Below are 26998 nucleotides of genomic sequence, written 5' to 3'. Positions count from 1 at the left end.
ATCCCAAATGGGGTGTTGCCCTCTATGATGGGTCTGATGAGTGATGAGTAGAGGGGCACAATAACCTATTTTGTTCTAGATGTGAACCCTTTTGTGATTAGATGGGCCACATAAAAGGATTTTCTAACCACCTTGGCAATATGATTATCAAAGGAGAGATTACTATCTACTTGGGTCCCCAGATCCCTTATTACTTTTTCTGTATTTAGGGGACTATCACGTATGTGGTAGTTCACGGGTACTTTGTTCTTTTTTCAAAGGGGATGACTATGCACTTTTTGGCATTTAGCTTGAGGCCATGATTTTGACACCAGGTATCCGTCTCAGTGAGACCCTTCTGGAGGATGTCTGTATCAGCTGGAGAGTCAGTTATGGCCCCAGTTTGCAGTCATCTGCAAACTTGGACAGCCATAGTCCTCCTGTGCTTGCCTCTACCTCTGAGAAGTATATACCGAACAGGAGGGGTCCCAGGACTGAGCCCTGGGAGATGCCACTTGTAACTGGTTTAGAGTCGGACCTAGAGCCATCAACTCTCACCGTGTGGGTTCTATCTGTGAGCCAATTGGCAACCCTTCTCATGGCATAGGGGTTTATGTTCAGGCTGGTGAGCTTGTCTATAATACCAGAATGGGGAATGGTGTCTAAAGCCTTTGCAAGGTCTCGGTAGGCTGTGTGGACCTCCTTTCCCTCATCTAAAGCCTTGGTAACTGTCTCAAAGAAGTCTCCCAGATTTAGGAAGCATGATCTGCTCTTAATAAAGCCAAACTGAGTAGGGTCCAATGTTTGAAGGTTCCCAGTGTCTCTTTTAATGAATTCCATGATGATGGACTCCATAGCCTTGCAGACCAGGCTACTCAGGCTTATAGGGTGATAGTTTCCAGGTTCCATTGTGGCTCCACCTTTGTGGAGCAGGATAACTGTTGCTGTGCGCCACTCTATGGGTATGTAGCCTGTGAGTTTGAACAGTGTGTTTAGGTGAGGGGTTAGTTCATTTTGGAGCTCATGTAAGACACAGCCTGGGACACCATCTGGTCCCACTGAAGCTGTATTTTTGGCTTTGTATAGGGCTGCTTTAACCTGTGTGTCAGTGATTGCTGGGGCACTACATTCTTCTGGTATGGTTATGGGCCCTTTAGGGGGTGAGAGGGGGGGGGTGAAGTTTGCACTAAACCTGTCTGCCAGAATGTTGGCAATATCAGTCAGTTCAGTGTATTTTGTGTCATTCTGCACTAACTCAGAGCAGATCTGAGAGTTTCCCCTTAGGTTCCTGACATAGCTAAAGAATGCTTTGTGGTTATCTTTGGAGTCCTTGGCAATTTTTCTTTCGAAGCTATCCTTGGATGATTTTATGAGGGATCATAGTATCTTGCTGATACTGATCAGGGATTTCTTTCCTTCTTGGGATTTTACTCTTTTCTGCACTAGTTTCCTCCTTCTATTGTATAGCTTGTTTATGGCTGGTTATAGACTGGTTTCCTTTTCTTGGAGGAGTGAGTCTTGGTTTTGCTTGGGATAGCACGATCCATGAATTCTTGCAGGTGCCCATAGAGTGCCTTTGTAAGGGATTAAGCAGCTTGGAAAGCATTGTCCTGTAGCATGGGGGCTGTGAACCTTTCCACCTTATTCTTAGGTAATGTGAAGTTTGCTTCTGAAAAGTTTTTCATGGTGGTTTCCTTGATTGGGAATGGGGGCGGAATGTGGATATCCAGAGTGATTAGTCTATGGTCTGATCGAACCAGTGAGGGTTTGACCTCCGGTGTAGAACACCAGTTGCCCATGTTGGTGATGACCAGGTCCAATATGTTGTCACCTCTGGTGGGGGTGTTGACCAGTTGATCCAGGGTGTTTGAGTTTATAAATTCTAGGAAACATTGGGCAAGGGAGTTAGTACTTGAGTAGTTCTCCCAGTTAATGTTTGGGTAATTGAAATCACCCAATATTATATATTATATATAAATCACCCAATATAATATATTATATATATATAGTCCAAGGTTGCAGCATCTTAGAGATCTTACCCTTCTCTGAGATACAGTGATGTCTGAGTTACTATATACAGTTAATATTGGATTGGAGATTTAATATTATAGCAACAAACATTACAATTCATTCTTAGGTACTGGACTTGAAAGTAATTTTTTAAGTTACACAAGCTACATTTCCAGGCTGTCCACTTGTGGTAGACAACCATTATCAAGAAAATATAATAGGGCACTATTCAATTTTGATATATGCCAGTATCTTTTAAGAAGATGCTAACAAAATGACACTCTGTCATTGTGAACACTGTGCTATTGATGCATTCAGCAGACTATGAATAAAGCTTATGGACCAAAGCAAAAACCCTATCCAGATTGACAACATGGAGCTAATAGCCACATAGCTGAATTTTGTTGACTAAAAACACAATTCAGTGTACCTAGACAACCATTACCATGACTACAGAATGACGGAGGTTTCATAAAATAACCACATAAACCCAGGCATTCCACACTAAGAGCAAAAAAGATAGATGTTTTTCACCATCATCACTGAAGGATGAATGCTGTCCATCATGAATAAAGAAGGATGGATGTTCCATACCATGATAACAAAAGGAAGGATGGATGCTCTGCACCATGATTACAAAAGCATGGATATTTTGCCCCATGGCCAGAGAAGGATGAATGGATTTCACATCATGATGGCAGATGGATAGATATTCCACTCCTTGACAACAGAAGGATAGATGTTCTTCATCATGATGACAGAAAACCAGATGTTCCAGACAATAATCATGACAGTATCGATGTTCAAAACCACATCTTGAGAAGACTGGATGTTCTTCATCATGAACAGAGAAGGAGAGATGTTACTCTCCATGACCAAATAAGGATGGATACTCCACTCCATGACCAGACAAAGATAAATGATCCACACTATGATCAGAGAAGGACAGATGTTCCTCTCCATGACCAGAGAATAATGGATGTCCCACTCCATGACCACAAAAGGATGAATAATCCACAGTATGATAAAAAATGACAGATGTTCCTTACCATGGTGAAGGATGGTTATTCCATGTCACAATCAGAGAAGGATTGATATTCTTCACTATCACTACAGAAACATGGATGTTCCATTCCACAATTAACGAAAGATGGATGTTCTACACCATCACCAGAGAAGTATAGATGTTTCACACCATGATGACAGAAGGATGGATGTTCCACCCCATGACCACAGAAGGACTGATATTCCATGTCATGATGACAGAAAGATACATGTTTTATAACATAATCACAACAAGAGTGATTTTCTACACCTTGACCAGAAAGACTGAATGCTCTGCGGTATGAACAGAGAAGGATGGATGTTTCACTGCATGACCACAGTAGAATGGGTGCTTTGCACCATTATTAAATAAGGATGAATGTTCCACTCCATGGCAAGAGAAGAATGGATGTTCTGCACCATGACCAGAGAAGAATAGATGTTCCCAACATGATAAGAGAAGTATAAATATTTTACATCATAAATAAAGAGGAATGGATGTTCTACATCATAATTAGAGAGAGGTAGATCTTCCACACCATAATCAGAGAAGAATAACTGCACCTCACTAGGGTAACATTGTTCCTATAGCCTCAGAAAGATAGGTGTTTCACATCATTATCAGAAAAGTATGGATGTCCTTCAATATCACAGAAAGATGGATGTCTCATATTGTGATTAGAGAAGGATGAATTTTCTATACCAAGCCCAAAGAAGAACAGATCTTCCACATCATGATGACAGAAGGATGGATTGTTTACACTGTGACCAGAGAAGGCTGCATGTTTTATACAGTGATCAGAAAAAGCTGTATATTCTCTACAATAACCTGAGATGGATGGATGCTCCACATCATAATCAGAAAAGGATAACAGATGATCCTCACCATGATCACAGGATTGACATTACCTGTATGACCACAAAAAAGTGATGTTCCTCACCATCATCAGAGAAAAGTGTGTGTTCCATATCATGATCAGAGAAGAATGAATGCTTCTTACCATGACTAGAAATGGACAGAAGTTCTGGGAAAGGCAGTAAGATAAACACCAACCCAGAGTTTTATACCCAGAGTGATGGAAGGTTAACACCAGATTTTCTAAGAGACAGTAAGATAAAGGTCCAGCCAGGAGAGCTCAGGATTCCAATAGCAGTCTGCATTATCGGGCAATTTTAATGTATGTCGGCTGTGTCTGTGCAGAGCATTCTTCTAGAGTGCCTACTATGACTGTGGTGCATAGTTCATAGGTTTGTAGTTATATACTAGGATGACAACCACCAGGGCCTTTATTAGCCTAAATATACAATACAATCCATTTGTGTCCCTATGTATCATGGGCATTTATTAAGAAGAGGTATGTTGGTTAGGAAATTTCTGGAGGTTATGTCAGGGGAAGTATGTTAATTTTGGCATTACTATATGCCTCAGTCTATCAGAGACCTGGGGGGCAGACCTGGGGTGAATTTCCAATTTCCCATCTATTGGTCAAGGTTATGCTTAAATAGGATTAGGGATGGACTCTGCATTACATGGGTGGGGAGTCTGTCCCAAAGCATGAAGATCCTCTGACATACGTATCTTACCAGCATGTCTTATTTATGTCACAAACAAAATTTAAATTCTTGGACCTAGTGATTCTGATGCTGTTCATTTTATGGATGTGTAAAAGAAAAGATCTGCCAGTGTTGGATCTGAAGTTGCCTTATATGCTAGGCATAGATTGCTTCTCAGTAACCTGTTGGAGACAGAGTATAGATATAGGGCTTTCAGGTGATCTGTATGGGATGATGCATTTATACCCCAGATTCTCCTGGTAAGGAACCTTTGTGGACATTCAAACTGTTGCATATGTCTGGTCATGTGCATGCTGAAGGTGAGCATTATACTCAGTGATGAGTCTGATAAGGATCAAATAAAGTGGCATTATTCCTTGGACCTGGGTGCCATGCCCTTACTTATAAGCTGGGTGACACAGAATGATTTTCTTACTAGCTTGGTCATACGTTGGTCAAAGACCAGATTACTGTCTACATATGTTCCCAGATCCCTGACTACTGGGTCAACTCTTAGGGGTGTCTTATCGATGGGGTAATTAGCCTGGCTGGAAGTTTTCCCAAAAGGGACTATAATGCATTTCTTGGCATTGAGTTTTCATCCATGACTTTGGAACCAGTCATTTGTTTGTGTTCTAACAATTTCAGGAAAGGCTGTTCTGAACACCACAAAGTTCTGAATACAACAAATATACTGATACGTTACAGCAATGCTATCCTGAGCAGCCCAGAGGGAGGGATGGATGAGTTATGAAGATGCTGTACTGACTACTGTTGAAAACTCCAAGAGGAACTTAACTGGTAAAGGGCAAAGCATATTCTAGTTATCAGTTAAAATGTGCCATATAAAATAGCTGTAAATGCTTACTGCATGGGAATAATGTACTTAATTCTACTCAAACATGCTTTTTTCACACTCTCAGAATGAGTCATGAGACTGTTCAACTTCACTGCAACCAAGTTTAATACATGATGCCAAATAAAACTATATGTATACCCTTTTCTAGCAGGCACATCTCCCTGGGACTAGAGTGTTTGATGTGTAGTTAAAGCACATACATATGTTTTCATGTGAGCATGCCTTTGTGTTCACATATCGAGGAAAGCAAGATATGCTCCAAAAATCTTGCTGTTTTACATATTTACTTTGTATAACTGCACGTTGTGTTTCTTGGGCAAAGTACAGCACTGTTCATCTTCTCTCTGGAATATGAGCAAGACTTTCCTTCAGACACTGTCAATCTAATGAAAAATTATCCTGCCAGGTGATAACCATGTTTCCTTGCCTTGGCTATTCTTGTCAATCAAAATGATAAACAAACAGCTATGGAATACATCAAGTTATAATTCACAAAAACTGGCCTTAGGAGAAAGGCAGATCAACTTAAGATATATAAACCATATTGAATGACAGAAGGTTTCCAAACATTAATTGCATAATACATTATAAATCCAAAGCAAACCATTCAGTTTGCATTGAACTAATCAAACCTGTCTAACTCTGGTCTCAGAATGATTTTAAATGTAGTTTTATGAATTCATTAAATCATTCAGATGAGGTCAGTTTTTGGAAAAGGAATCAGTGAGCAACTGTTAGTGCCATTGCCAGAGAGCTTAGAAGAAGCACTGTAGTGTAGCGTATTCAAACAATCGGTGCATGAGGGTTTGGTTTGTCTGGAATCATAAACAATACATCCTTAGTGGTCTTTCAGACTTAATAAGAGTCTCGTTGTTAAAGAATAATTAGCTTTAAGTATCTAGCTTGATTAGAATAATGACAAAGTTATCCATTTAAAATCTAAGTGTGGTTACTGTTAATCTGTGTAGTCTAAGGGAAATGGTATAGGACAGCAATGTAGAACATCACTTCCCTTTTCCAATTATCTGCTTGACTTGGAAAATCAAACTTCATACAGCTTTTTTGAACATATATTATTTGACTAGAGCATGAGTGCACAATAAATTAGAAATACTCATGTAAATATATCTAAAGTTTGGCTACAGCTCTCACTTGCCAAATGTTTTCTTGTGATTCTGGCTCTCAGACTCTGAAGCTGGGATTCTGAAAGGCTTACTGTGGCAAAAATATAATAAGCCTTTACTGCGATGATGAAATCTTAACCCTGAACATTTCTGTGTCATGATAAGCCTTTCTGATACAGAGAACTCTTTCCTGCTACAGTCATCTCGTAACAGTGGCCGTAGCATGAAGAGTGGTCTCAGAGGGGAAGCAGCATGGAAGTACGTCAGGCAGGGGAGTGGCTAATGCTTTCGCAAGAAATGCTTCAAAGTGATTCAGACAATTGATCTGCTGATATAATTTTTTTTCTCTAGGAGAAGAAAGTGGAACCACCTTTTGATCACATTTATCCATTTACTCCTATGGGAGTAGTCACAGTACTGATAAGTATAGTGGAGCCGTGTGTGTGTGTGTGTGTGTGTGTGTGTGTGTGTGTGTGTGTGTGTGTGTGTGTGTGTGTGCAAGAGCGAACACGTGTGTGTGTGTGTGTGTGTGTGTATGTGTGTGTGTGTGCATGCACACATATGTGCAGGGGCATGAATGTTGCTGAATAATTTTGTGTCTGTGTGCATGTATGTATGATGTGTGTGTGTGTGTGTGTGTGTGTGTGTGTGTGTGTGTGTGTGTCTCTGTATCTGTGTGCGCATGAATGCATGTGTGTAGGGCCATGAATGTGGCTGAAAAGATGATTGTGAGTGTGTGTGAGTGCACATGTGTGGGGGGGGGTATGTGCAGGGGGAAGGAACTACTAATGAGGTGCTTCTCCCTGTGGCTTTACAATGTCTGTGAATCAGAGATTATCTCTTTTTCACTAACTAACCAACCCGCACTGTCCATTTAGCATGGTCTGACAGAGTCTTTCTAAATCCATCCTTAAGTCTGAATACCAGATTTGCTGATTATTAGTTAAACATACCAAAACACAAATGCCCAGAGATTCCTTGATTTCATCAGTGCAAATGCCTTGGACCAGTTGGTTGACACCCCCACAAGAGGTGAAAATATCTTGGACTTGGTATTAACCAACATGAGTAACCACTGCAGCATCCCTATAGTCTCATTATCCCTGGTAAGATCCGACCACAAAGCAGTCACTTTTGAAGTCACCATCTCCCCTGACCTCCCACCCTAGCTAGGGTCAAACAAAAAAACTTCTCCAAAGCTGATTACAACCTCCTGAGGGAAGGTATAAACAGCTTCACAGCCCCCTCCCCCACCATAGGAACTGGCACATATGTCCAAACCTACACCAAAGTACTATATAGGTTCATAGGTTCATACGTGTGTACTAGGCTAATGGCCCTGGAGCCTTTACAAGCCTAGCCCATAGGATTACCCTGGTATCGTGCCACCCAACCTTAGTTCGTAGTGACTCTGTTGAGTAGAGCCACTGGATTGATCCCCGGGGTGAATTTTATTTATTTCCCATCCACTCATCAAGATTTCTCTTGAAGAGGACCAGTGAGGTGCTCTGCTTGACATGTATGAGAAGTCTATTCCATAGCATGGGCAGTCTCTGGGTTATGAACCTGTCCCTCCAGCATGTTCTGTTGATTGTGGTAGTGAGGTTAAGGTCTCTGGAGCATGTGGTGCAGAGGGATTGTGATTTCTTTAGATCTAGCATTTCTAACAGAGCTGGGACAGACATGGCTTTGTAAGTCAAGCAGAGATCGCCTCTAAGTAGGCGATATGAGGCAGAGAATAGTTGGAGGTTTTTTAGTCTGTCCATATAGAGCAAGTGTTTAAGGCCTAGGATCCTCTTTGTGAGGTACTTTTGCGGCCTCTCCAGTTGTTGCAGGTGTCTAGTGAGGTACATGCCAAATGGGGCATTGTATTCAATGATTGGCCTAATGAGGGAAGAGTAGAGGGAGACAATGACCTCTTTCTTCCTGGATGCAAAACCCTTAGTAATGAGATGTGCCACATAGAAGGACATTCTTACCACAGTGGCAATGTGGTGGTCATAAGAGAGGCTGCTGTCAACCTGTGTTCCTAGATCTGTCATAACGCCTTCTGTGTTCAGTGGACTACCATTGATGTGGTAATTCATGGGAACTGGGTTTTTCCCAAAGGGGATAAAGGCACATTTTTTGGCATTGAGCTTAAGGCCATGGTTCTGACACCAGTCATTGGTCTCATTGAGGCCTTTCTGTAGGATGTCAGCATCACTTGGGGAGTTAATAATAGCTCCCAACTTGCAATCATCTGTGAACTTTGTCAGCCAGAGTTCCTTTGTGTTGGCCTGGACTTCAGAGAAGTAGATACCAAACAGGAGAAGACCTAGGACGTAACCCTGTGGGACTCCACTCATGACTGGTCGGCAGTCTGACTTGGAGTCAGCTACTTTCACACTGTGGGCTCTATCTGTGAGTCAGTTTACAACCCACCTAGTGATATAGGGGTTGATGCATAGCTTAGTAAGTTTTTCTGATTCCTGAGTGGGGAATGGTATCAAAGGCCTCATCACTGCCCTCTCAAAGGCAAAAAATACAGCCTCCATGGGACCCAATAACATCCCAGGCTGCATCCTACATGAACTCAGGCAAGAACTTGCAGCACCTTTAGGCACCCTATTTAACCAAAGCCTGAGTAGTGGCTTCATCTCAGCCAAGTGGAGGACAGCTACTGTCATCCCTTTGCAGAAAAGTGGAGTGTCCACCGATCCAGGAAATTATAGACTCATCAGCCTAACTAGCCTGATCTGCAAGGACATGGAGTGGATTATCATGGACCTCATTACCAAGGCCATTGGCAACCTCCAGACACTTGATCCCACACAGTTTGGTTTTGTCAAGAGGAGGTCATGCCTGTTAAATTCGGTCGACTTCTTTGAGACAGTCACCAAGGCCATAGACGACGGGAAGATGGCACACACCACCTACCTTGACCTGGCCAAGGCCTTTGATACTATTCCCCACTCAGGTATAATAGATAAACTCTCTCAACTAGGCATCAATCCATATGTTACCAGATGGGTAGCAAACTGGCTCACTGATAGAACCCACCTAGTCAAAATAGGGGAAGTCACCTCTAGTAGTAGACCCGTAACAAGGGGTGTATCCCAGGGATTGGTCTTGGGGCCTCTGCTGTTTGGGATATACTTCTCAGAGGTGCAGGCCAAATCTAGTGGGCTATGGCTGACCAAGTTTGCAGATGATTGCAAGCTGGATGCTGTCATCAATTCCCCTAGTGATGTGGACATCCTCCAAGAAGATCTCACCCAAACAAATGACTGGTGACAGAAACATGGCCTCAAACTGAATGCCAAAAAATGCATCATCATCCCTTTTGGGGAGAATAACATCATCACAAATTGTCACATTGATAATAAGGCACTAAGCATGCAATCAGTCATGAGGGACGTGGGCACCCAGGTTGATAGCAAACTGACTTTTGACCACCATATTGTCTCCATTGTACATAAAGCTTTCTACTTGGCCCACCTCATTAGTAAGGGTATTTCATCCAGGCACAAGGTGGTCATAACATCCCTGTATTCTTCCTTTATAAGACCCATTATTGAGTTCAGTGCCCTTTTGGCATGTACCTCACAAAGCACATGCAGCAGCTGGAGAGACCACAGAGGTTCTTCACCCAGAGAATCCAGGGTCTCAAACATCTACCCTACACAGATAGGTTAAAAGCCCTGTCCCTCTACTCTGTCTCCTATAGACTCCTCAGAGGTGACTGCTATCTGGCATACAAAACAATCTCAGACCCTGCCCTGATGGGACTACTGCATATCTGCAAGTCAAGCTCCACTCGAGTAACCCACACGTGTGACCTCATCCTGGTCTGTGACATCAATAGGACTTGGTGGGACAGATTTGTGTCCCAGAGACTCTCCCTTTTGTGGAATAGACACCCTCTTCATGTACAGCAGAGTATTTCATTAAACCTTTTTAAGCACAACCTGGATAACTGGATGGGGAACAGAAAATACACCCCTGGGATTCCATCTATGTCTTTGCTGCACAGTGGCATAGGATGCTGACTTGTTGAAACATGGGCTAAATTCTTGGCTAGGCTTGAAAGGGCTTCAGGGCCAATAGCCTAGTAACTTCCTACAATTCTATGATAAACTTTTGAGTTATGTGATTATTTATATGGTTTAAAAGGAAACATTTTCATGCTCTATACTACATACACTGCATTTCAAAGTTTTAGTCAAACAATGAGATTTAAAGTGAGCCATTAAGATCATTAACAGCTAACTGATCTAATCTTTGCATTTTGAATCTCAATTTCCCAATTTCGCAAACATGTAAAAAGTCAGATCTTATTTGCCCTAACAGAGCATGCAATTCTACACCATGTACAGCCCAAATAAGAGTATAAAAACAGAGTTATGCACACAGTCTTAAAAAACATATATTTATGAACGAAACTGTCAATGGTAAAATAATTATATAAATGAGCGCTGTATTTTTTCTTGCAAATGATTCATATGTAAATGCAAACTATGTGGCCTTTATGCTTATTACTGCCTTCTTCTTTGATGTTCTGCATTTGCTAACTGGTAGTAGGAGGGCTTACCCAAGACCCTTTTAATTTATGAAGAATTTTTGGCATCCACTGCGGCTGACATTTAGCTGCACTTGGTCTGCTCCCATCAGTCTTTTTTACCTTGGTGTCACCGGTTCTACTGCTTTTGGTCTGGGACCACTCCATTGGTGCATTCGGATAGAGAAGTTAATCAGAGTGGAGCAGCCAGCAGCATCACATACACTTTCTTGCATGCCAGTGGACTTTTTCATGAGCTATTACTAGGCAGAGTGCCTTTATATATTTATATGCATGTTACATATTCATAATAATATTATCGATGTTTATGTCACTTCCCCTTTAGCCTTTATAAACATGAGATGTTATTCATTCTTGTATTACCTCATACTTCCTACAGGTTGTTTATTTAAATCTGCATTCTTCGGATTTATCACTATGTTTGACTGTACCACTTTTCATTTAAATACTACCTTTTCTGTAAAATAATACTTCATTATGATCTTGGTAAGTCACCTACCATTGTTGAAAGATATTTTCCACTTGTAGTAATCTCTATGATCTCTGTAATGTACTTGAACATGGGGGGGGGGGGTGCTGCACTCCTGAGTGTGTCCTCCTTTGGATGAAATGCCTGGTAATGATGAACTTGCTATCTGTTTGCCAGCCATTCCCTATTGCATATCAAAGGCACTCATTTTTTTAAGGTAGCAGTAATTTTATTCTTCTAATCTAATTTCTAGATGAAGCACTAAAATACAAAGTTAGTCACAGCTATCTTTAATAGGGAATTATTCAGAGGATTTTTACTTCAGCAGAGCTACTACACAGACAGGTACTAAAGGCAGAGGTCTTAGTTTACATCAAAAATATTCCTCAAGGCTGATCAAACAGAAAAAAGCACTTGAATTTCTCCATGTTCATATCACCACAGACAAAATCCCATACCACTTCCATGCAAGCCATAGGTCCCCTCTATTGGAAACACTCATTATCCAACCCAATACAACATTCACGAATGACTTTAATTACCCAGCTCTTCCTGGATTTTGTAAACGCAAACTCCCTGGACCAGATTGTCAATACACTGACCAGGAATGCGAACATACTGGATCTGGTCCTCACTAATATGGCAGAGTGCTACACTCCCTCCTAGTGTATTGTCTTTTCTGATAAAGTCAGACTACAAAATGGTCTCCTTTGAAGTAAAAATAAAACCTGGAACCCAAGCTAACTCTGGAATATTCAGTAACTACTCTAAGGCTAACTTCCTACTATAACAACCTGGCAAACTTTCAAGCCACCATAAACCCTCAGAACACTGATGCCTATGCAGAACTGTTCACAGAAACCCTATACAAGCATGTTAATTGCTGCATATAGGCAGCTGTACACACCAGGAAAAAGTACAGAACTAACTCAAAAAACAGGCCACCCTGGTGGAATCACATCAGTAGGTGAGTGTGAGTTTCAAGAGCACAGAATTTTACTGTTGCTAATGCTAAGTCTGTTTTCATTATATGACTACATAGTTTTTTTAGTAAATTGCTAAAAGTGATTCTGTTATAAAATTTGAAATAAAAGTTTTAAATTAAATCTAAATATCTGTAATCATTGTAGAAGCAAAGAAGAAGATAGTATGCACACAGACAGGTTTGAACAGTGTTTGATGGTAACCGGGAGAAAGAGGCACGTAATGGGGCACTGGAATGGCTGCTAGTCAGGATGCTGGGTGGGATGGGGATGCTTGAGGGTGGGGCTATGGGTACATGAGTACATGGGGGGGAGCTGGTCCATTACCCTGCCTGGGGCCTCATTTGACCATGATTTGGCTCTGTTGGGAGTGCTGTCTATGCTATAAGCTGATGAATATTGTTGTTTATTAGTGATGACAGTGCTACACATACATTTAATTTTTTCATAATATACCAGCACCATTGATTTGTATGGCTTTATGCTTATAGTAACATAGTATTGAATACTGAGCAAAAAGACAACATCCATCTTGCAGTACATTTACTTAGCCATATTTCTGGTTTATTGATTTGGAAATCCAAGAAGCAGATGCCAAAAAAAGAGATTCCAGTACTGGTCCCTGGGTAAAGCCACTAATCACCATTTTGCTTTCTGAGGTAGCATTTGCTAGTTTAACTGCAGGAGCTTTTTCTTGCAGTACTTTGCTAGCTGCCTTATAACATAAGGGTCTACATTTAGGCCTTTAAGCTTGTTTAAAATTCCAGCATAGGGAATAGTGTCAAAGGCACTGGCCAAGATCCAAGTACACAAAAGTATGACGAAACAAACCAGGTAATCCACAAGAAAATCAAAGGAAAGCCTTAAAGGGTCCAAAGGAAAAAAAAAACTTTTATTGTGATTAGCACTTTCTTCTAGTCAATATGAACTTCATCAGATAATAAATCAGATTTCTACTACCGTCTTTATATACCACTTAATTAACCCATTTAAAATCAATTATCATTAACTAACTATGAATACATTAAATGAGATATGTCCCTAACAACTCTTACACAACTAAATACTCACATCAAACTGCCTATAGAACTATATTTATAAATGCAAATTAAAAATAATAATGATTGAAATGCTTATTAAAACCTTCTAAAAACATCATGCTTAAAAATTGACATATATACACTATCATAGTTAGATAAAAGATTGTATTAGTTATAGTGAACTACATTAGCTGATAATATTTTCACGAATAGTACATCTATCTAATTCCGCGGTAGTGGTGCTGCGGTAGCGTTGTCGCCTCACACTAAGACGTTGTCCCGTTCGATTCTCAGCTAGAGCATCTTCTGTGTGGAGGCATGCGTAAATGAGCGTGCCTTCGTTGAAGGTTGTGCGTCTGGGCTGGTAACTCGGCATGTAAAAATCCACTACCGAACATTAGCGGACTGGAGTTCCGCTGTGGCGACCCCTAACCGGGATAAGCCGAAAGACACAGCAGCAGTTCATCTATCTAATGCTTTAAGTCTAAGCATGCAATATATTGAAATATACTTATTCAGGTCTGGCCATACTGATGCATTTAGTTTTAGCTGCCACAATAATTCTTTTTTCTCCAATTGGAGACCAAATGGGCCGCCTCTTATATTTACCTGAATTTGATCTATTACCATATATTTAAAATTATGTTCAGGAAATTCCAAGATATGTTTTGCTAAAGCATTTGTTTCATTTTTTATTCACAATATAATATTCATGCCTATGTATTCTGTCCCTGAATCTACACTCAGTTTTCCCAATGTAGAAACGGGAAGTTTTGACATAAAGCTATATATACTATGAACTTGGAATCACAATTATACTTTCCCATCAAAAATAATTTTTACCCTTCACTACAAAGTTGTCCCCCATCAATATTTTATTACAAAAATGGCACTTCCCACATTTAGACATCATCTTCCTTAAAGATATTCTGTGTTCCTTATTTATTCCTTCCAACATATTCTTAAAGTTGAAAGCTTTTCTAAAAACCAAATTAGTTTTTTCTCCTATGTTATTTCTTAAAACTGCTGTCATTAAAGAACAAAGACCAATTTTTATTAAGAATCCCCCTTACCCACTTATGATCACTACTAAAAGTAGTGATAAATGCCATGGAGAAAAGTTGTTATTCATTTTTATTATTATTCTGCCTTTCTTCCCTTATATTGCTTTCTAAAAGGGGTAATATACCCGCTTCTCTTTTTCTTTTTACCTCCACAATGATTTCTTCCAACATTTCTGATGGATATGCCCTTTTCAGAAACATTTTTTTTCAGATTATTACATTCTAGGGAGAAATCCTCCTCCGTCATTATCATCCTTGCTTCCCTCACCAATTGACCTTTCACCACCGATCTTTTTTGGTGGTGAGGGTGAGTGGTAGTATAATGCAAGAATGTGTTTGAATATGTTGGTTTACAGTATACAGTAGTAATATACTTACCATTTAAGAAGTCATTTTTAAGTAAGACATCAAGATATGCTACACCATATTTACTATAGGTATAAGTAAATTTCAAAAAAACTAGTTGTCTCATTGATATATTTAAAAAAATGAATTTAGCTCTAATTCAGTTCCTTTCCAGATAACACAAATGTCATCCAGGTACCTAGTATATAATCTTAGGGGGATTCTTAATACAAAATGGTCTTTGTTCTTTAATGACAACAGTAAATAAAAAATGGTCTTTGCTCTTTAATGACAACAGTTTAAGAGAAAAACCTCATTTGTTTTTTAGAAAAGCTTTCAACTTTAAGAATATGTTGGAAGGAATAAATAAGGAACACAGAATACCTTTAAGGAAGATGATGTCTAAATGTAGGAAGTGCCATTTTTGTAATACAATATTGATGGAGGACAACTTTATAGTGAATGGTAAAAAATTATTTTTGATGGGAAAGTATAATTGTGATTCCAAGTTCATAGTATATATAGCTTTATGTCAAAACTGCCCCTGTTTCTACATTGGAAAAACTGAGCGTAGATTCAGGGACAGAATATACGAGCATGGATATTGTATTAGGAATAAAAAGGAAACAAATGCTTTAGCCAAGCATATCTTGGAATTTACTGACCATAATTTTAAATATACGGTAATAGATCAAATTCAGGTAAATATAAGAGAAAAAATAATTATTGTGGCAGTTAAAACTTAATGCATCAGCATGGCTAGGCCTGAATAAATATATTTCAATATATTGTATGCTTAGACTTAAAGCATTAGATAGATGAACTATTCATGAAAATATTATCAGCTAATGTAGTTCACTATAACTAATACAAGTTGTTATCTAACTATGATAGTGTATATATGTCAACTTTTAAGCATGATGTTTTTAGAAGGTTTTAATAAGCATTTCAATCATTATTATTTTTAATTTGCATTTATAAATATAGTTCTAGAGGTAGTTTGATGTAAGTATTTAGTTGTGTAAGGGTTGTTAGGGAGTCTTATCTCATTTAATGTATTTATAGTTAATTAATGATAATTGATTTTAAATGGGTTAATTAACTGGTGTCTGTAAGAAAATAGCTGCAACAGACTGTCCAGATAGTATACTTCACTTCAAAAGTTCTGTTACGATTCAATATGTGAATCACAAATCGCCACGTTGTGAAAGTGTTTCAACAGTTTAATAAAAAATTTCAGCCAGATAAAAAATGTTCCAAATTAAGCGCTTTTCGTATTCCAAGTTACAAAGACTTCTTCGAATAGTTTAAACATTTTTACTACCCCATTTAAATACCATCCTACTGAATCACATGGTGCATTCTACCCAATGTGCGTACTGTTAAAATTTCATTAATTGTCAAATAATTAATTAAGCAACAATATTATACAAAGTACACTAAATAAAATGAGTCAACATATCTACATGAAAGGTAATGTGTACGTAAAATGAAAAACATTTTTTATACATTTAAATTATACATTTTAATTCAATGCTTAAAAGCCTTGTTGCTATATGTTAATTTTAGTTGCCCTTATTTCACGTACTTCAGGTTATACTTATGTTAAGTACACCTGTTAGTCTTAAAATACATAAAATGGAATGCATTTCATTTATTCCTGGATAATGGCAAGCATTTGTACAAAGTTGCCACGACAGGTCTAACCTCTCTAATAAGAGGCTGTCAGGTCCCCTCTTCCATCTGATCTTATCTGATCTACAGCTCAGAACTTAAATATGTGCTCTGGATGTTCTACTATGTGCCTTGCAAGTGCATTCTCTGACTTCCTACGGCTAATACTATACAAATGTTCGTATATTCTTTCTTTCAAAATCCTGATAGTTTTTCCTATATAAAATACATGGCACTGTGGGCATTTTGCCAGGTACACGATCATCTTGAACTGACAATTAAATTTCCCTTTAGCGCTTTTTGTCTTCCAAGTTACAAAGACTTCTTCAGACAGTTCAAACTAATTGCACTGACAATGGAACCACAGAGAGTAGAAACACCATTGGAGGATACAATTTTACAAGCTATAGCTTTGTGACATCATATAGTGTCAGTGCACAAGATTTTAGAGACATTTTATATAAGAATTGGGAGATTTTAGAAAATGACCCATTTGTTAGTAAGAAGCTTCCAACCCCCCCCCCCCCATCAGATTATATTCAGGAAGGGAAGAAATGTTAAAAGCATTTTGGAAAACCAGCCCTCTAGCATAATTAGAAATCCAGGGATGACCAAGTGCGAAATGTGCAACTTCTGCAAACATATGGAAACTGGACACATTTTTCACATCAGAAATAGAAAATATTATACTAAAGGGAAATTTGTCAGTCCAAGATGATCGTGTACCTGGCAAAATGCCAACGATGCCATGTATTTTATATAGGGAAAACTATCAGGACTTTGAAAGAAAGAATATACAAACATTTGTATAGTATCAGCTATAGGAAGTCAGAGAATGCACTTGCAAGGCACATAGTAGAACATCCAGAGCATATATTTAAGTTCTGAGCTATAGATCAGATAAGATCAAATGGAAGAGGGGGACCTGACAGCCTTTTATTAGAGAGGTTAGAACTATTGTGGCAACTTTGTACAAATGCCTGCCATTATCCAGGAATAAATGAAATGTATTCCATTTTATGTATTTTAAGACTAAAGAATTTAAACAGGTGTACTTAATACAAGTATAACCAGAAGTACATGAAATAAGGGCAACTAAAATTAACGTATAGCAACAAGGTATAATTTAAATGTATAAAAAATGTTTTTCATTTTACGTACACATTACCTTTCATGTAGATATGTTGACTCATTTTATTTAGTGTACTTTGTATAATATTGTTGCTTAATTAATTATTTGACAATTAATTAAATTTTAACAGTAAGCACATTGGGTAGAATGCACCATGTGATTCAGTAGGAGGGTATTTAAATGGGGTAGTAAAAATGTTTAAACTACCTGAAGAAGTCTTTGTAACTTGGAAGACGAAAAGCGCTTAATTTGGAACATTTTTTATCTGGCTGAAATTTTTTTTAAACTGTTGAAACACTTTCACAATGTGGCAATTTGTGATTCACATATTGAATCGTAACAGAACTTTTGAAATGAAGGATACTATCTGGACAGTCTGTTGCAGCTATTTCTTTACAGTTTATAGTCTGTGATTTACTTCTTGGTCTGTCTTAATTAACTGGTGTATAAAGATGGTTGTAGAAATCTGATTTATTATCTGATGAAGTTCATACTGACTGGACAAAAGTGCTAATCACAATAAAAGTTTTTTTTCCTCAAGGTCCAAGTATGCTGCAAGAACTGCATGGACACTTTTCATTTGTCATTAGTGACTTTCTCAGAGAAGTTTACTAATTAAGTAAACATGCTCTCTCTTTCACAAAATCATATTGTTGTGGGTCTAAAGTAATATGATTTCATTACTGAGGTTATAAAATTATATCTTGCTACATGGCTTTGCAAATGATGATGGGTAAGCTGTAGTTCCTAAGATCTCAGGTGCATCACTTTATAGAGTTCCATAATGATAGTCATTTTACAAAGCTTGGGAATTATACCTTAAATAAATGGGTGAATGGTATTTTGATAAGAACTAAATGGGAAATTACATTAGTATGACTATACAAAAACAGTACAATGTAGATTTAAATACATGTTAATAGATTGGAAAATACTTCGAAACAAAGGGGAATGGCATGGATAGTGGGATGTGAAGAAAGAAGCAATAATTTTAAAGCATGGCATTAAGCTATATGCACATGTGAATATAATAGCAGAAAAGCAAATAATGTGCGTTTGCAAAAAAAATTATAGATAAAATATGTATAAATAAAACTGCATGCACATCAATATGTGAAAAAAATTAAAATCATTTTAAGAAAATAATATAAGTTAGGACAAAAATCAGGGTCTATAGGTATGTGGCTCTGTTCTGATTGTAAATATGCACTTACGGATCAATTAGAATATAGACTTTTACTGTTATGGAAGTTGTAAAATATATTTTAAGAATGTGGAAGGTGTCACTCAAAATCTGTGCCTCAATTGTTTCATGTTTGATGAATCCATTAATGCATTAGAAACAAAAATGAAGAAAACAAATGATACTTGTGAATGCCAATATAGAAGGGCTCTGCAGACACTCAAGGGATTCCTAGAATCGTTGGTAGATTTATTACTGCATGCTAACACACATTTAAAGGGAACTGGTAAAATGACTAAACAAGTTAATGAGGAAACTGAAAGTATTTTATTGTACAATGACTGGCCATTAACATTCAAAAACAAGCACCCTGATTCATCAGCACAACCAGCATTCCCAATGTAAATCAAGCTACGGAAATTCCAATTTTCTTCTCTTTAAAAAAAATCTTATCTATCTGAATACTTCAGAAGTACGAGACAGAGGGGACAAAGAATATACAATATTAATCAGATACATTATGCAAAACTAGAGAAACGTACCTAATTATCCTTGTATTGTCTATATCCTCTCTCTCTCTCTCATAAGTCTGAACGGTTCCAGATTTCAAATATTTTTTTTATTAAAAAAAGCAACAGAGATCTTCATTTCTCTGTTGCTTTCTTTGCACAACACTGATGTATTGCATAAGTGTGGGAATATAAGTCCCATATGCATGCACAGTACATCAAGAAAGCCCCATGATACCAGGGAAAAACACAAAAGAGATCCCCGGCACCATTATACAAAGACATTCACCCGGATTTACTAATCTTCCATGTAGGACTAATCTAGTCCTGCACAGAAGCAGCAGTTTAGGAGGAGGACTGCAGTGCACCATGCATATTAATGAAAGTGCGCTACCTGACCTTCTAATCCTACATGGAGCATGGATGATTGCAGGGGGCATGTCTGAGAGCAGAGCTCCCCTGCAAAGTAGAACAGCAGACACTGTAAATAAATGAGCCTCATAGGTGTCCACATATCCCTACCAACAGTCCTCCATGTATACAACAGGAACAAGACATATAAATAAAAAGAAACCCTTTTATTTATTTTTTTTAAACCCTGAGTACAGTTAACCATAGGTGCGCAGGTTTGCCCATCGCTTAGCTATGGTTAAAGCAGTTCAAAAGGCTGAAGAGGAAAACAAGGAAAATATATGCAAATAAAGCAGCACAGCAATAGTGTAGTGGTCAGTGCATCCACCTAACGAGCAGGCATTCCTGGTTCGAGTCCCACTGCAGCACACTCCATTTTCTATGTGAAATCTGTATATGAACATTTTTTGACATTCTTTTTCAGTATAACCTACTAAAAACATTTAAATGAACTGGAGTACTGCATTAAATGCACATGTGAAGTGTCAGTTTCATAATGAATAAGTCACTAGTAAGCAGGTATAAGCACAAATAAGTAGTAGTAAGCATATATAAGCACTAGTAAGAGTGTTTAAGTGCGTTTGTATGGGGGTAAGCATTGCCTACACAGATTAAGCAAAGTAGAAGCTAACTGAATGTAAGAAACTGTAACCAGAGGTTAGCATTGCTTAGTTCCGCTCAAACCCTTGCACACCCACTTACAACTGCTTTAAAGCGCCTTCATCACTCTGTACCCAACGGCCCGTGTTCTGCCCAGCAATAAAATAAACAGCTTCTGCAAGGCTTGAACTCAGGCTCTGTACACCACAGTCACAGTAGCTGACCACTAAGCCATCATAGCAATACATATAAATGAGGTATCAGCAAACTAATCCTCACCACAGAAAAATCAAATCAAACATGTGAAATGAATCTATGTACACATTTTTACTACCCCATTTAAATACCATCCTACTGAATCACATGGTGCATTCTACCCAATGTGCGTACTGTTAAAATTTCATTAATTGTCAAATAATTAATTAAGCAACAATATTATACAAAGTACACTAAATAAAATGAGTCAACATATCTACATGAAAGGTAATGTGTACGTAAAATGAAAAACATTTTTTATACATTTAAATTATACATTTTAATTCAATGCTTAAAAGCCTTGTTGCTATATGTTAATTTTAGTTGCCCTTATTTCACGTACTTCAGGTTATACTTATGTTAAGTACACCTGTTAGTCTTAAAATACATAAAATGGAATGCATTTCATTTATTCCTGGATAATGGCAAGCATTTGTACAAAGTTGCCACGACAGGTCTAACCTCTCTAATAAGAGGCTGTCAGGTCCCCCTCTTCCATCTGATCTTATCTGATCTACAGCTCAGAACTTAAATATGTGCTCTGGATGTTCTACTATGTGCCTTGCAAGTGCATTCTCTGACTTCCTACGGCTAATACTATACAAATGTTCGTATATTCTTTCTTTCAAAATCCTGATAGTTTTTCCTATATAAAATACATGGCACTGTGGGCATTTTGCCAGGTACACGATCATCTTGAACTGACAATTAAATTTCCCTTTAGCGCTTTTTGTCTTCCAAGTTACAAAGACTTCTTCAGACAGTTCAAACTAATTGCACTGACAATGGAACCACAGAGAGTGGAAACACCATTGGAGGATACAATTTTACAAGCTATAGCTTTGTGACATCATATAGTGTCAGTGCACAAGATTTTAGAGACATTTTATATAAGAATTGGGAGATTTTAGAAAATGACCCATTTGTTAGTAAGAAGCTTCCAACCCCCCCCCCCCCCATCAGATTATATTCAGGAAGGGAAGAAATGTTAAAAGCATTTTGGAAAACCAGCCCTCTAGCATAATTAGAAATCCAGGGATGACCAAGTGCGAAATGTGCAACTTCTGCAAACATATGGAAACTGGACACATTTTTCACATCAGAAATAGAAAATATTATACTAAAGGGAAATTTGTCAGTCCAAGATGATCGTGTACCTGGCAAAATGCCAACGATGCCATGTATTTTATATAGGGAAAACTATCAGGACTTTGAAAGAAAGAATATACAAACATTTGTATAGTATCAGCTATAGGAAGTCAGAGAATGCACTTGCAAGGCACATAGTAGAACATCCAGAGCACATATTTAAGTTCTGAGCTATAGATCAGATAAGATCAAATGGAAGAGGGGGACCTGACAGCCTTTTATTAGAGAGGTTAGAACTATTGTGGCAACTTTGTACAAATGCCTGCCATTATCCAGGAATAAATGAAATGTATTCCATTTTATGTATTTTAAGACTAAAGAATTTAAACAGGTGTACTTAATACAAGTATAACCAGAAGTACATGAAATAAGGGCAACTAAAATTAACGTATAGCAACAAGGTATAATTTAAATGTATAAAAAATGTTTTTCATTTTACGTACACATTACCTTTCATGTAGATATGTTGACTCATTTTATTTAGTGTACTTTGTATAATATTGTTGCTTAATTAATTATTTGACAATTAATTAAATTTTAACAGTAAGCACATTGGGTAGAATGCACCATGTGATTCAGTAGGAGGGTATTTAAATGGGGTAGTAAAAATGTTTAAACTACCTGAAGAAGTCTTTGTAACTTGGAAGACGAAAAGCGCTTAATTTGGAACATTTTTTATCTGGCTGAAATTTTTTTTAAACTGTTGAAACACTTTCACAATGTGGCAATTTGTGATTCACATATTGAATCGTAACAGAACTTTTGAAATGAAGGATACTATCTGGACAGTCTGTTGCAGCTATTTCTTTACAGTTTATAGTCTGTGATTTACTTCTTGGTCTGTCTTAATTAACTGGTGTATAAAGATGGTTGTAGAAATCTGATTTATTATCTGATGAAGTTCATACTGACTGGACAAAAGTGCTAATCACAATAAAAGTTTTTTTTCCTCAAGGTCCAAGTATGCTGCAAGAACTGCATGGACACTTTTCATTTGTCATTAGTGACTTTCTCAGAGAAGTTTACTAATTAAGTAAACATGCTCTCTCTTTCACAAAATCATATTGTTGTGGGTCTAAAGTAATATGATTTCATTACTGAGGTTATAAAATTATATCTTGCTACATGGCTTTGCAAATGATGATGGGTAAGCTGTAGTTCCTAAGATCTCAGGTGCATCACTTTATAGAGTTCCATAATGATAGTCATTTTACAAAGCTTGGGAATTATACCTTAAATAAATGGGTGAATGGTATTTTGATAAGAACTAAATGGGAAATTACATTAGTATGACTATACAAAAACAGTACAATGTAGATTTAAATACATGTTAATAGATTGGAAAATACTTCGAAACAAAGGGGAATGGCATGGATAGTGGGATGTGAAGAAAGAAGCAATAATTTTAAAGCATGGCATTAAGCTATATGCACATGTGAATATAATAGCAGAAAAGCAAATAATGTGCGTTTGCAAAAAAAATTATAGATAAAATATGTATAAATAAAACTGCATGCACATCAATATGTGAAAAAAATTAAAATCATTTTAAGAAAATAATATAAGTTAGGACAAAATCAGGGTCTATAGGTATGTGGCTCTGTTCTGATTGTAAATATGCACTTACGGATCAATTAGAATATAGACTTTTACTGTTATGGAAGTTGTAAAATATATTTTAAGAATGTGGAAGGTGTCACTCAAAATCTGTGCCTCAATTGTTTCATGTTTGATGAATCCATTAATGCATTAGAAACAAAAATGAAGAAAACAAATGATACTTGTGAATGCCAATATAGAAGGGCTCTGCAGACACTCAAGGGATTCCTAGAATCGTTGGTAGATTTATTACTGCATGCTAACACACATTTAAAGGGAACTGGTAAAATGACTAAACAAGTTAATGAGGAAACTGAAAGTATTTTATTGTACAATGACTGGCCATTAACATTCAAAAACAAGCACCCTGATTCATCAGCACAACCAGCATTCCCAATGTAAATCAAGCTACGGAAATTCCAATTTTCTTCTCTTTAAAAAAAAATCTTATCTATCTGAATACTTCAGAAGTACGAGACAGAGGGGACAAAGAATATACAATATTAATCAGATACATTATGCAAAACTAGAGAAACGTACCTAATTATCCTTGTATTGTCTATATCCTCTCTCTCTCTCTCATAAGTCTGAACGGTTCCAGATTTCAAATATTTTTTTTATTAAAAAAAGCAACAGAGATCTTCATTTCTCTGTTGCTTTCTTTGCACAACACTGATGTATTGCATAAGTGTGGGAATATAAGTCCCATATGCATGCACAGTACATCAAGAAAGCCCCATGATACCAGGGAAAAACACAAAAGAGATCCCCGGCACCATTATACAAAGACATTCACCCGGATTTACTAATCTTCCATGTAGGACTAATCTAGTCCTGCACAGAAGCAGCAGTTTAGGAGGAGGACTGCAGTGCACCATGCATATTAATGAAAGTGCGCTACCTGACCTTCTAATCCTACATGGAGCATGGATGATTGCAGGGGGCATGTCTGAGAGCAGAGCTCCCCTGCAAAGTAGAACAGCAGACACTGTAAATAAATGAGCCTCATAGGTGTCCACATATCCCTACCAACAGTCCTCCATGTATACAACAGGAACAAGACATATAAATAAAAAGAAACCCTTTTATTTATTTTTTTTAAACCCTGAGTACAGTTAACCATAGGTGCGAGGTTTGCCCATCGCTTAGCTATGGTTAAAGCAGTTCAAAAGGCTGAAGAGGAAAACAAGGAAAATATATGCAAATAAAGCAGCACAGCAATAGTGTAGTGGTCAGTGCATCCACCTAACGAGCAGGCATTCCTGGTTCGAGTCCCACTGCAGCACATTCCATTTTCTATGTGAAATCTGTATATGAACATTTTTTGACATTCTTTTTCAGTATAACCTACTAAAAACATTTAAATGAACTGGAGTACTGCATTAAATGCACATGTGAAGTGTCAGTTTCATAATGAATAAGTCACTAGTAAGCAGGTATAAGCACAAATAAGTAGTAGTAAGCATATATAAGCACTAGTAAGAGTGTTTAAGTGCGTTTGTATGGGGGTAAGCATTGCCTACACAGATTAAGCAAAGTAGAAGCTAACTGAATGTAAGAAACTGTAACCAGAGGTTAGCATTGCTTAGTTCCGCTCAAACCCTTGCACACCCACTTACAACTGCTTTAAAGCGCCTTCATCACTCTGTACCCAACGGCCCGTGTTCTGCCCAGCAATAAAATAAACAGCTTCTGCAAGGCTTGAACTCAGGCTCTGTACACCACAGTCACAGTAGCTGACCACTAAGCCATCATAGCAATACATATAAATGAGGTATCAGCAAACTAATCCTCACCACAGAAAAATCAAATCAAACATGTGAAATGAATCTATGTACAGTGTGATGTTGTATAACCTGCCAAAGAACATAAATATGTGAACTGGAGCACTGTAGTAAGCATAGACTTGAGGTGTTATTGTAATAAATTGTAGAAGTCCCCAGGTCCCCATACAGTGTATGTACACATGAATCACTGATACCAGACACATATATAACCTGTAATGAATAATAAATCACTGCCAAAAGGCAAATATAGTGCTAATTAACTATTAAGCAATGTCAACCACAGCACAACTCAACTTAGTAAGTCTAAGCAATGTGTATGGAAGCCAATTCAATCCGCCCAGTGGTATATCTCTTTAAACAATGCCAACCTTAGATAAGCAGGTTTGCCCATAGCTTAGCCTTTTCAAAACTGGCCAGTCACAGAAAAGTGTGGGAAATCGGTCAATCAACAATCAACCTTCTGCCTATCGGATGCTTTCTTAAGCTAGTGGTTCTTGCTGCAGCCACATTATTGGTTGATTGCTGCTGCTTCTCTATAGGAGTACAGACCTTTTCATTAAATTGTTGATTGGCTCATTGGCTTAGCAGCCTATTTTAATGTTGATTGTTGATTGGCTCATTGGCTTAGCAGCCTATTTTAATGTTTTAATGTTTTATTACTTTTTATTGTACTTCACAGTATTTATACCACTGTTAATTGTTTACCATTTTATTCTGAAGAAGTTCTTGGATATGAAAGAATGAAAGTGCTTAATAAAGATCAGTTTACATGTGAAGGATTCCTGCAGTTTATTTTCTGGATGACTGTTTTTAACTAATGCCACAGTTTCACAGTATTACAAGTATTATGTGTAACTTATATATATATATATATATATATATATATATATATATATATATATATGTCAGCAGATATATATATATATATATATATATATATATACATATATAGGTATATACGGACATACATCTGTAGATAACAATGGGGAAATAACAAAACATATATGTCCTCATGCAACTTTAATGGGGTTGAGAGGCCCCAGACAATATATGTCTGGTACGAATAGGTATACCCCCCAGCCAAGCACGACCCCCCTGTAATACAGTACCAAGTGTTGCAGATCCTATAACCAGGACCAGACATGACAACATGGCCATCCCTAGGATACATATACACAGACACATATATGCAGATACAGGTATATATATAAATATATATATATATATATATATATATATATATATATATATATATATATATATACACATATATATAGCTACACATACACACACAGAGATATGTACAGTATGATACATATGTAGTACGTGCACACAATATGGAGCAGTCAGTATTCCTACAGTCACCACCTTACCAACTGGAGACTCTATGAGCTACTCATATGAATGACATTCATAGCCTGCAACATATACCCACAGAGATAGCAAAGGGCATAACACCACATACAGGTGTGCATAAATGAATGTGAAAGCTTTATTTTCCTTGAGTAGCCCTGGCTGCTGTGTGTCCCTGGCTACGGCGTCCTATACCATTCTCTCCACCCTCCTTGCCCTGAACTAGGGAATGAGAATCTGCCCTGCCTGAAGGCCAAGAACTAAACCTTATGCTAAAACTATTGGTCTCTACCTGAACTAAAGAATAGAGCCAA

General features: G+C 37.7%; 1 protein-coding gene across 8 annotated transcripts in view; it reads right to left on the bottom strand.

The window, feature by feature from the left end:
- The window catches only part of FILIP1 (filamin A interacting protein 1), a 1235241-nt gene that overhangs the window by 662891 nt on the left and 545352 nt on the right, over positions 1–26998 (bottom strand). The gene's annotated exons all lie outside the window — the stretch shown is intronic.

This window comes from Protopterus annectens, chromosome 1.part0, assembly GCF_019279795.1.
Source record: "Protopterus annectens isolate FY-2018-M chromosome 1.part0, PAN1.0, whole genome shotgun sequence".
NCBI classification, from domain to species: Eukaryota; Metazoa; Chordata; order Ceratodontiformes; family Protopteridae; genus Protopterus; species Protopterus annectens.
Note: the sequence above shows the minus strand (reverse complement) of the source record. Positions and strands in the feature narration are given on the sequence as shown.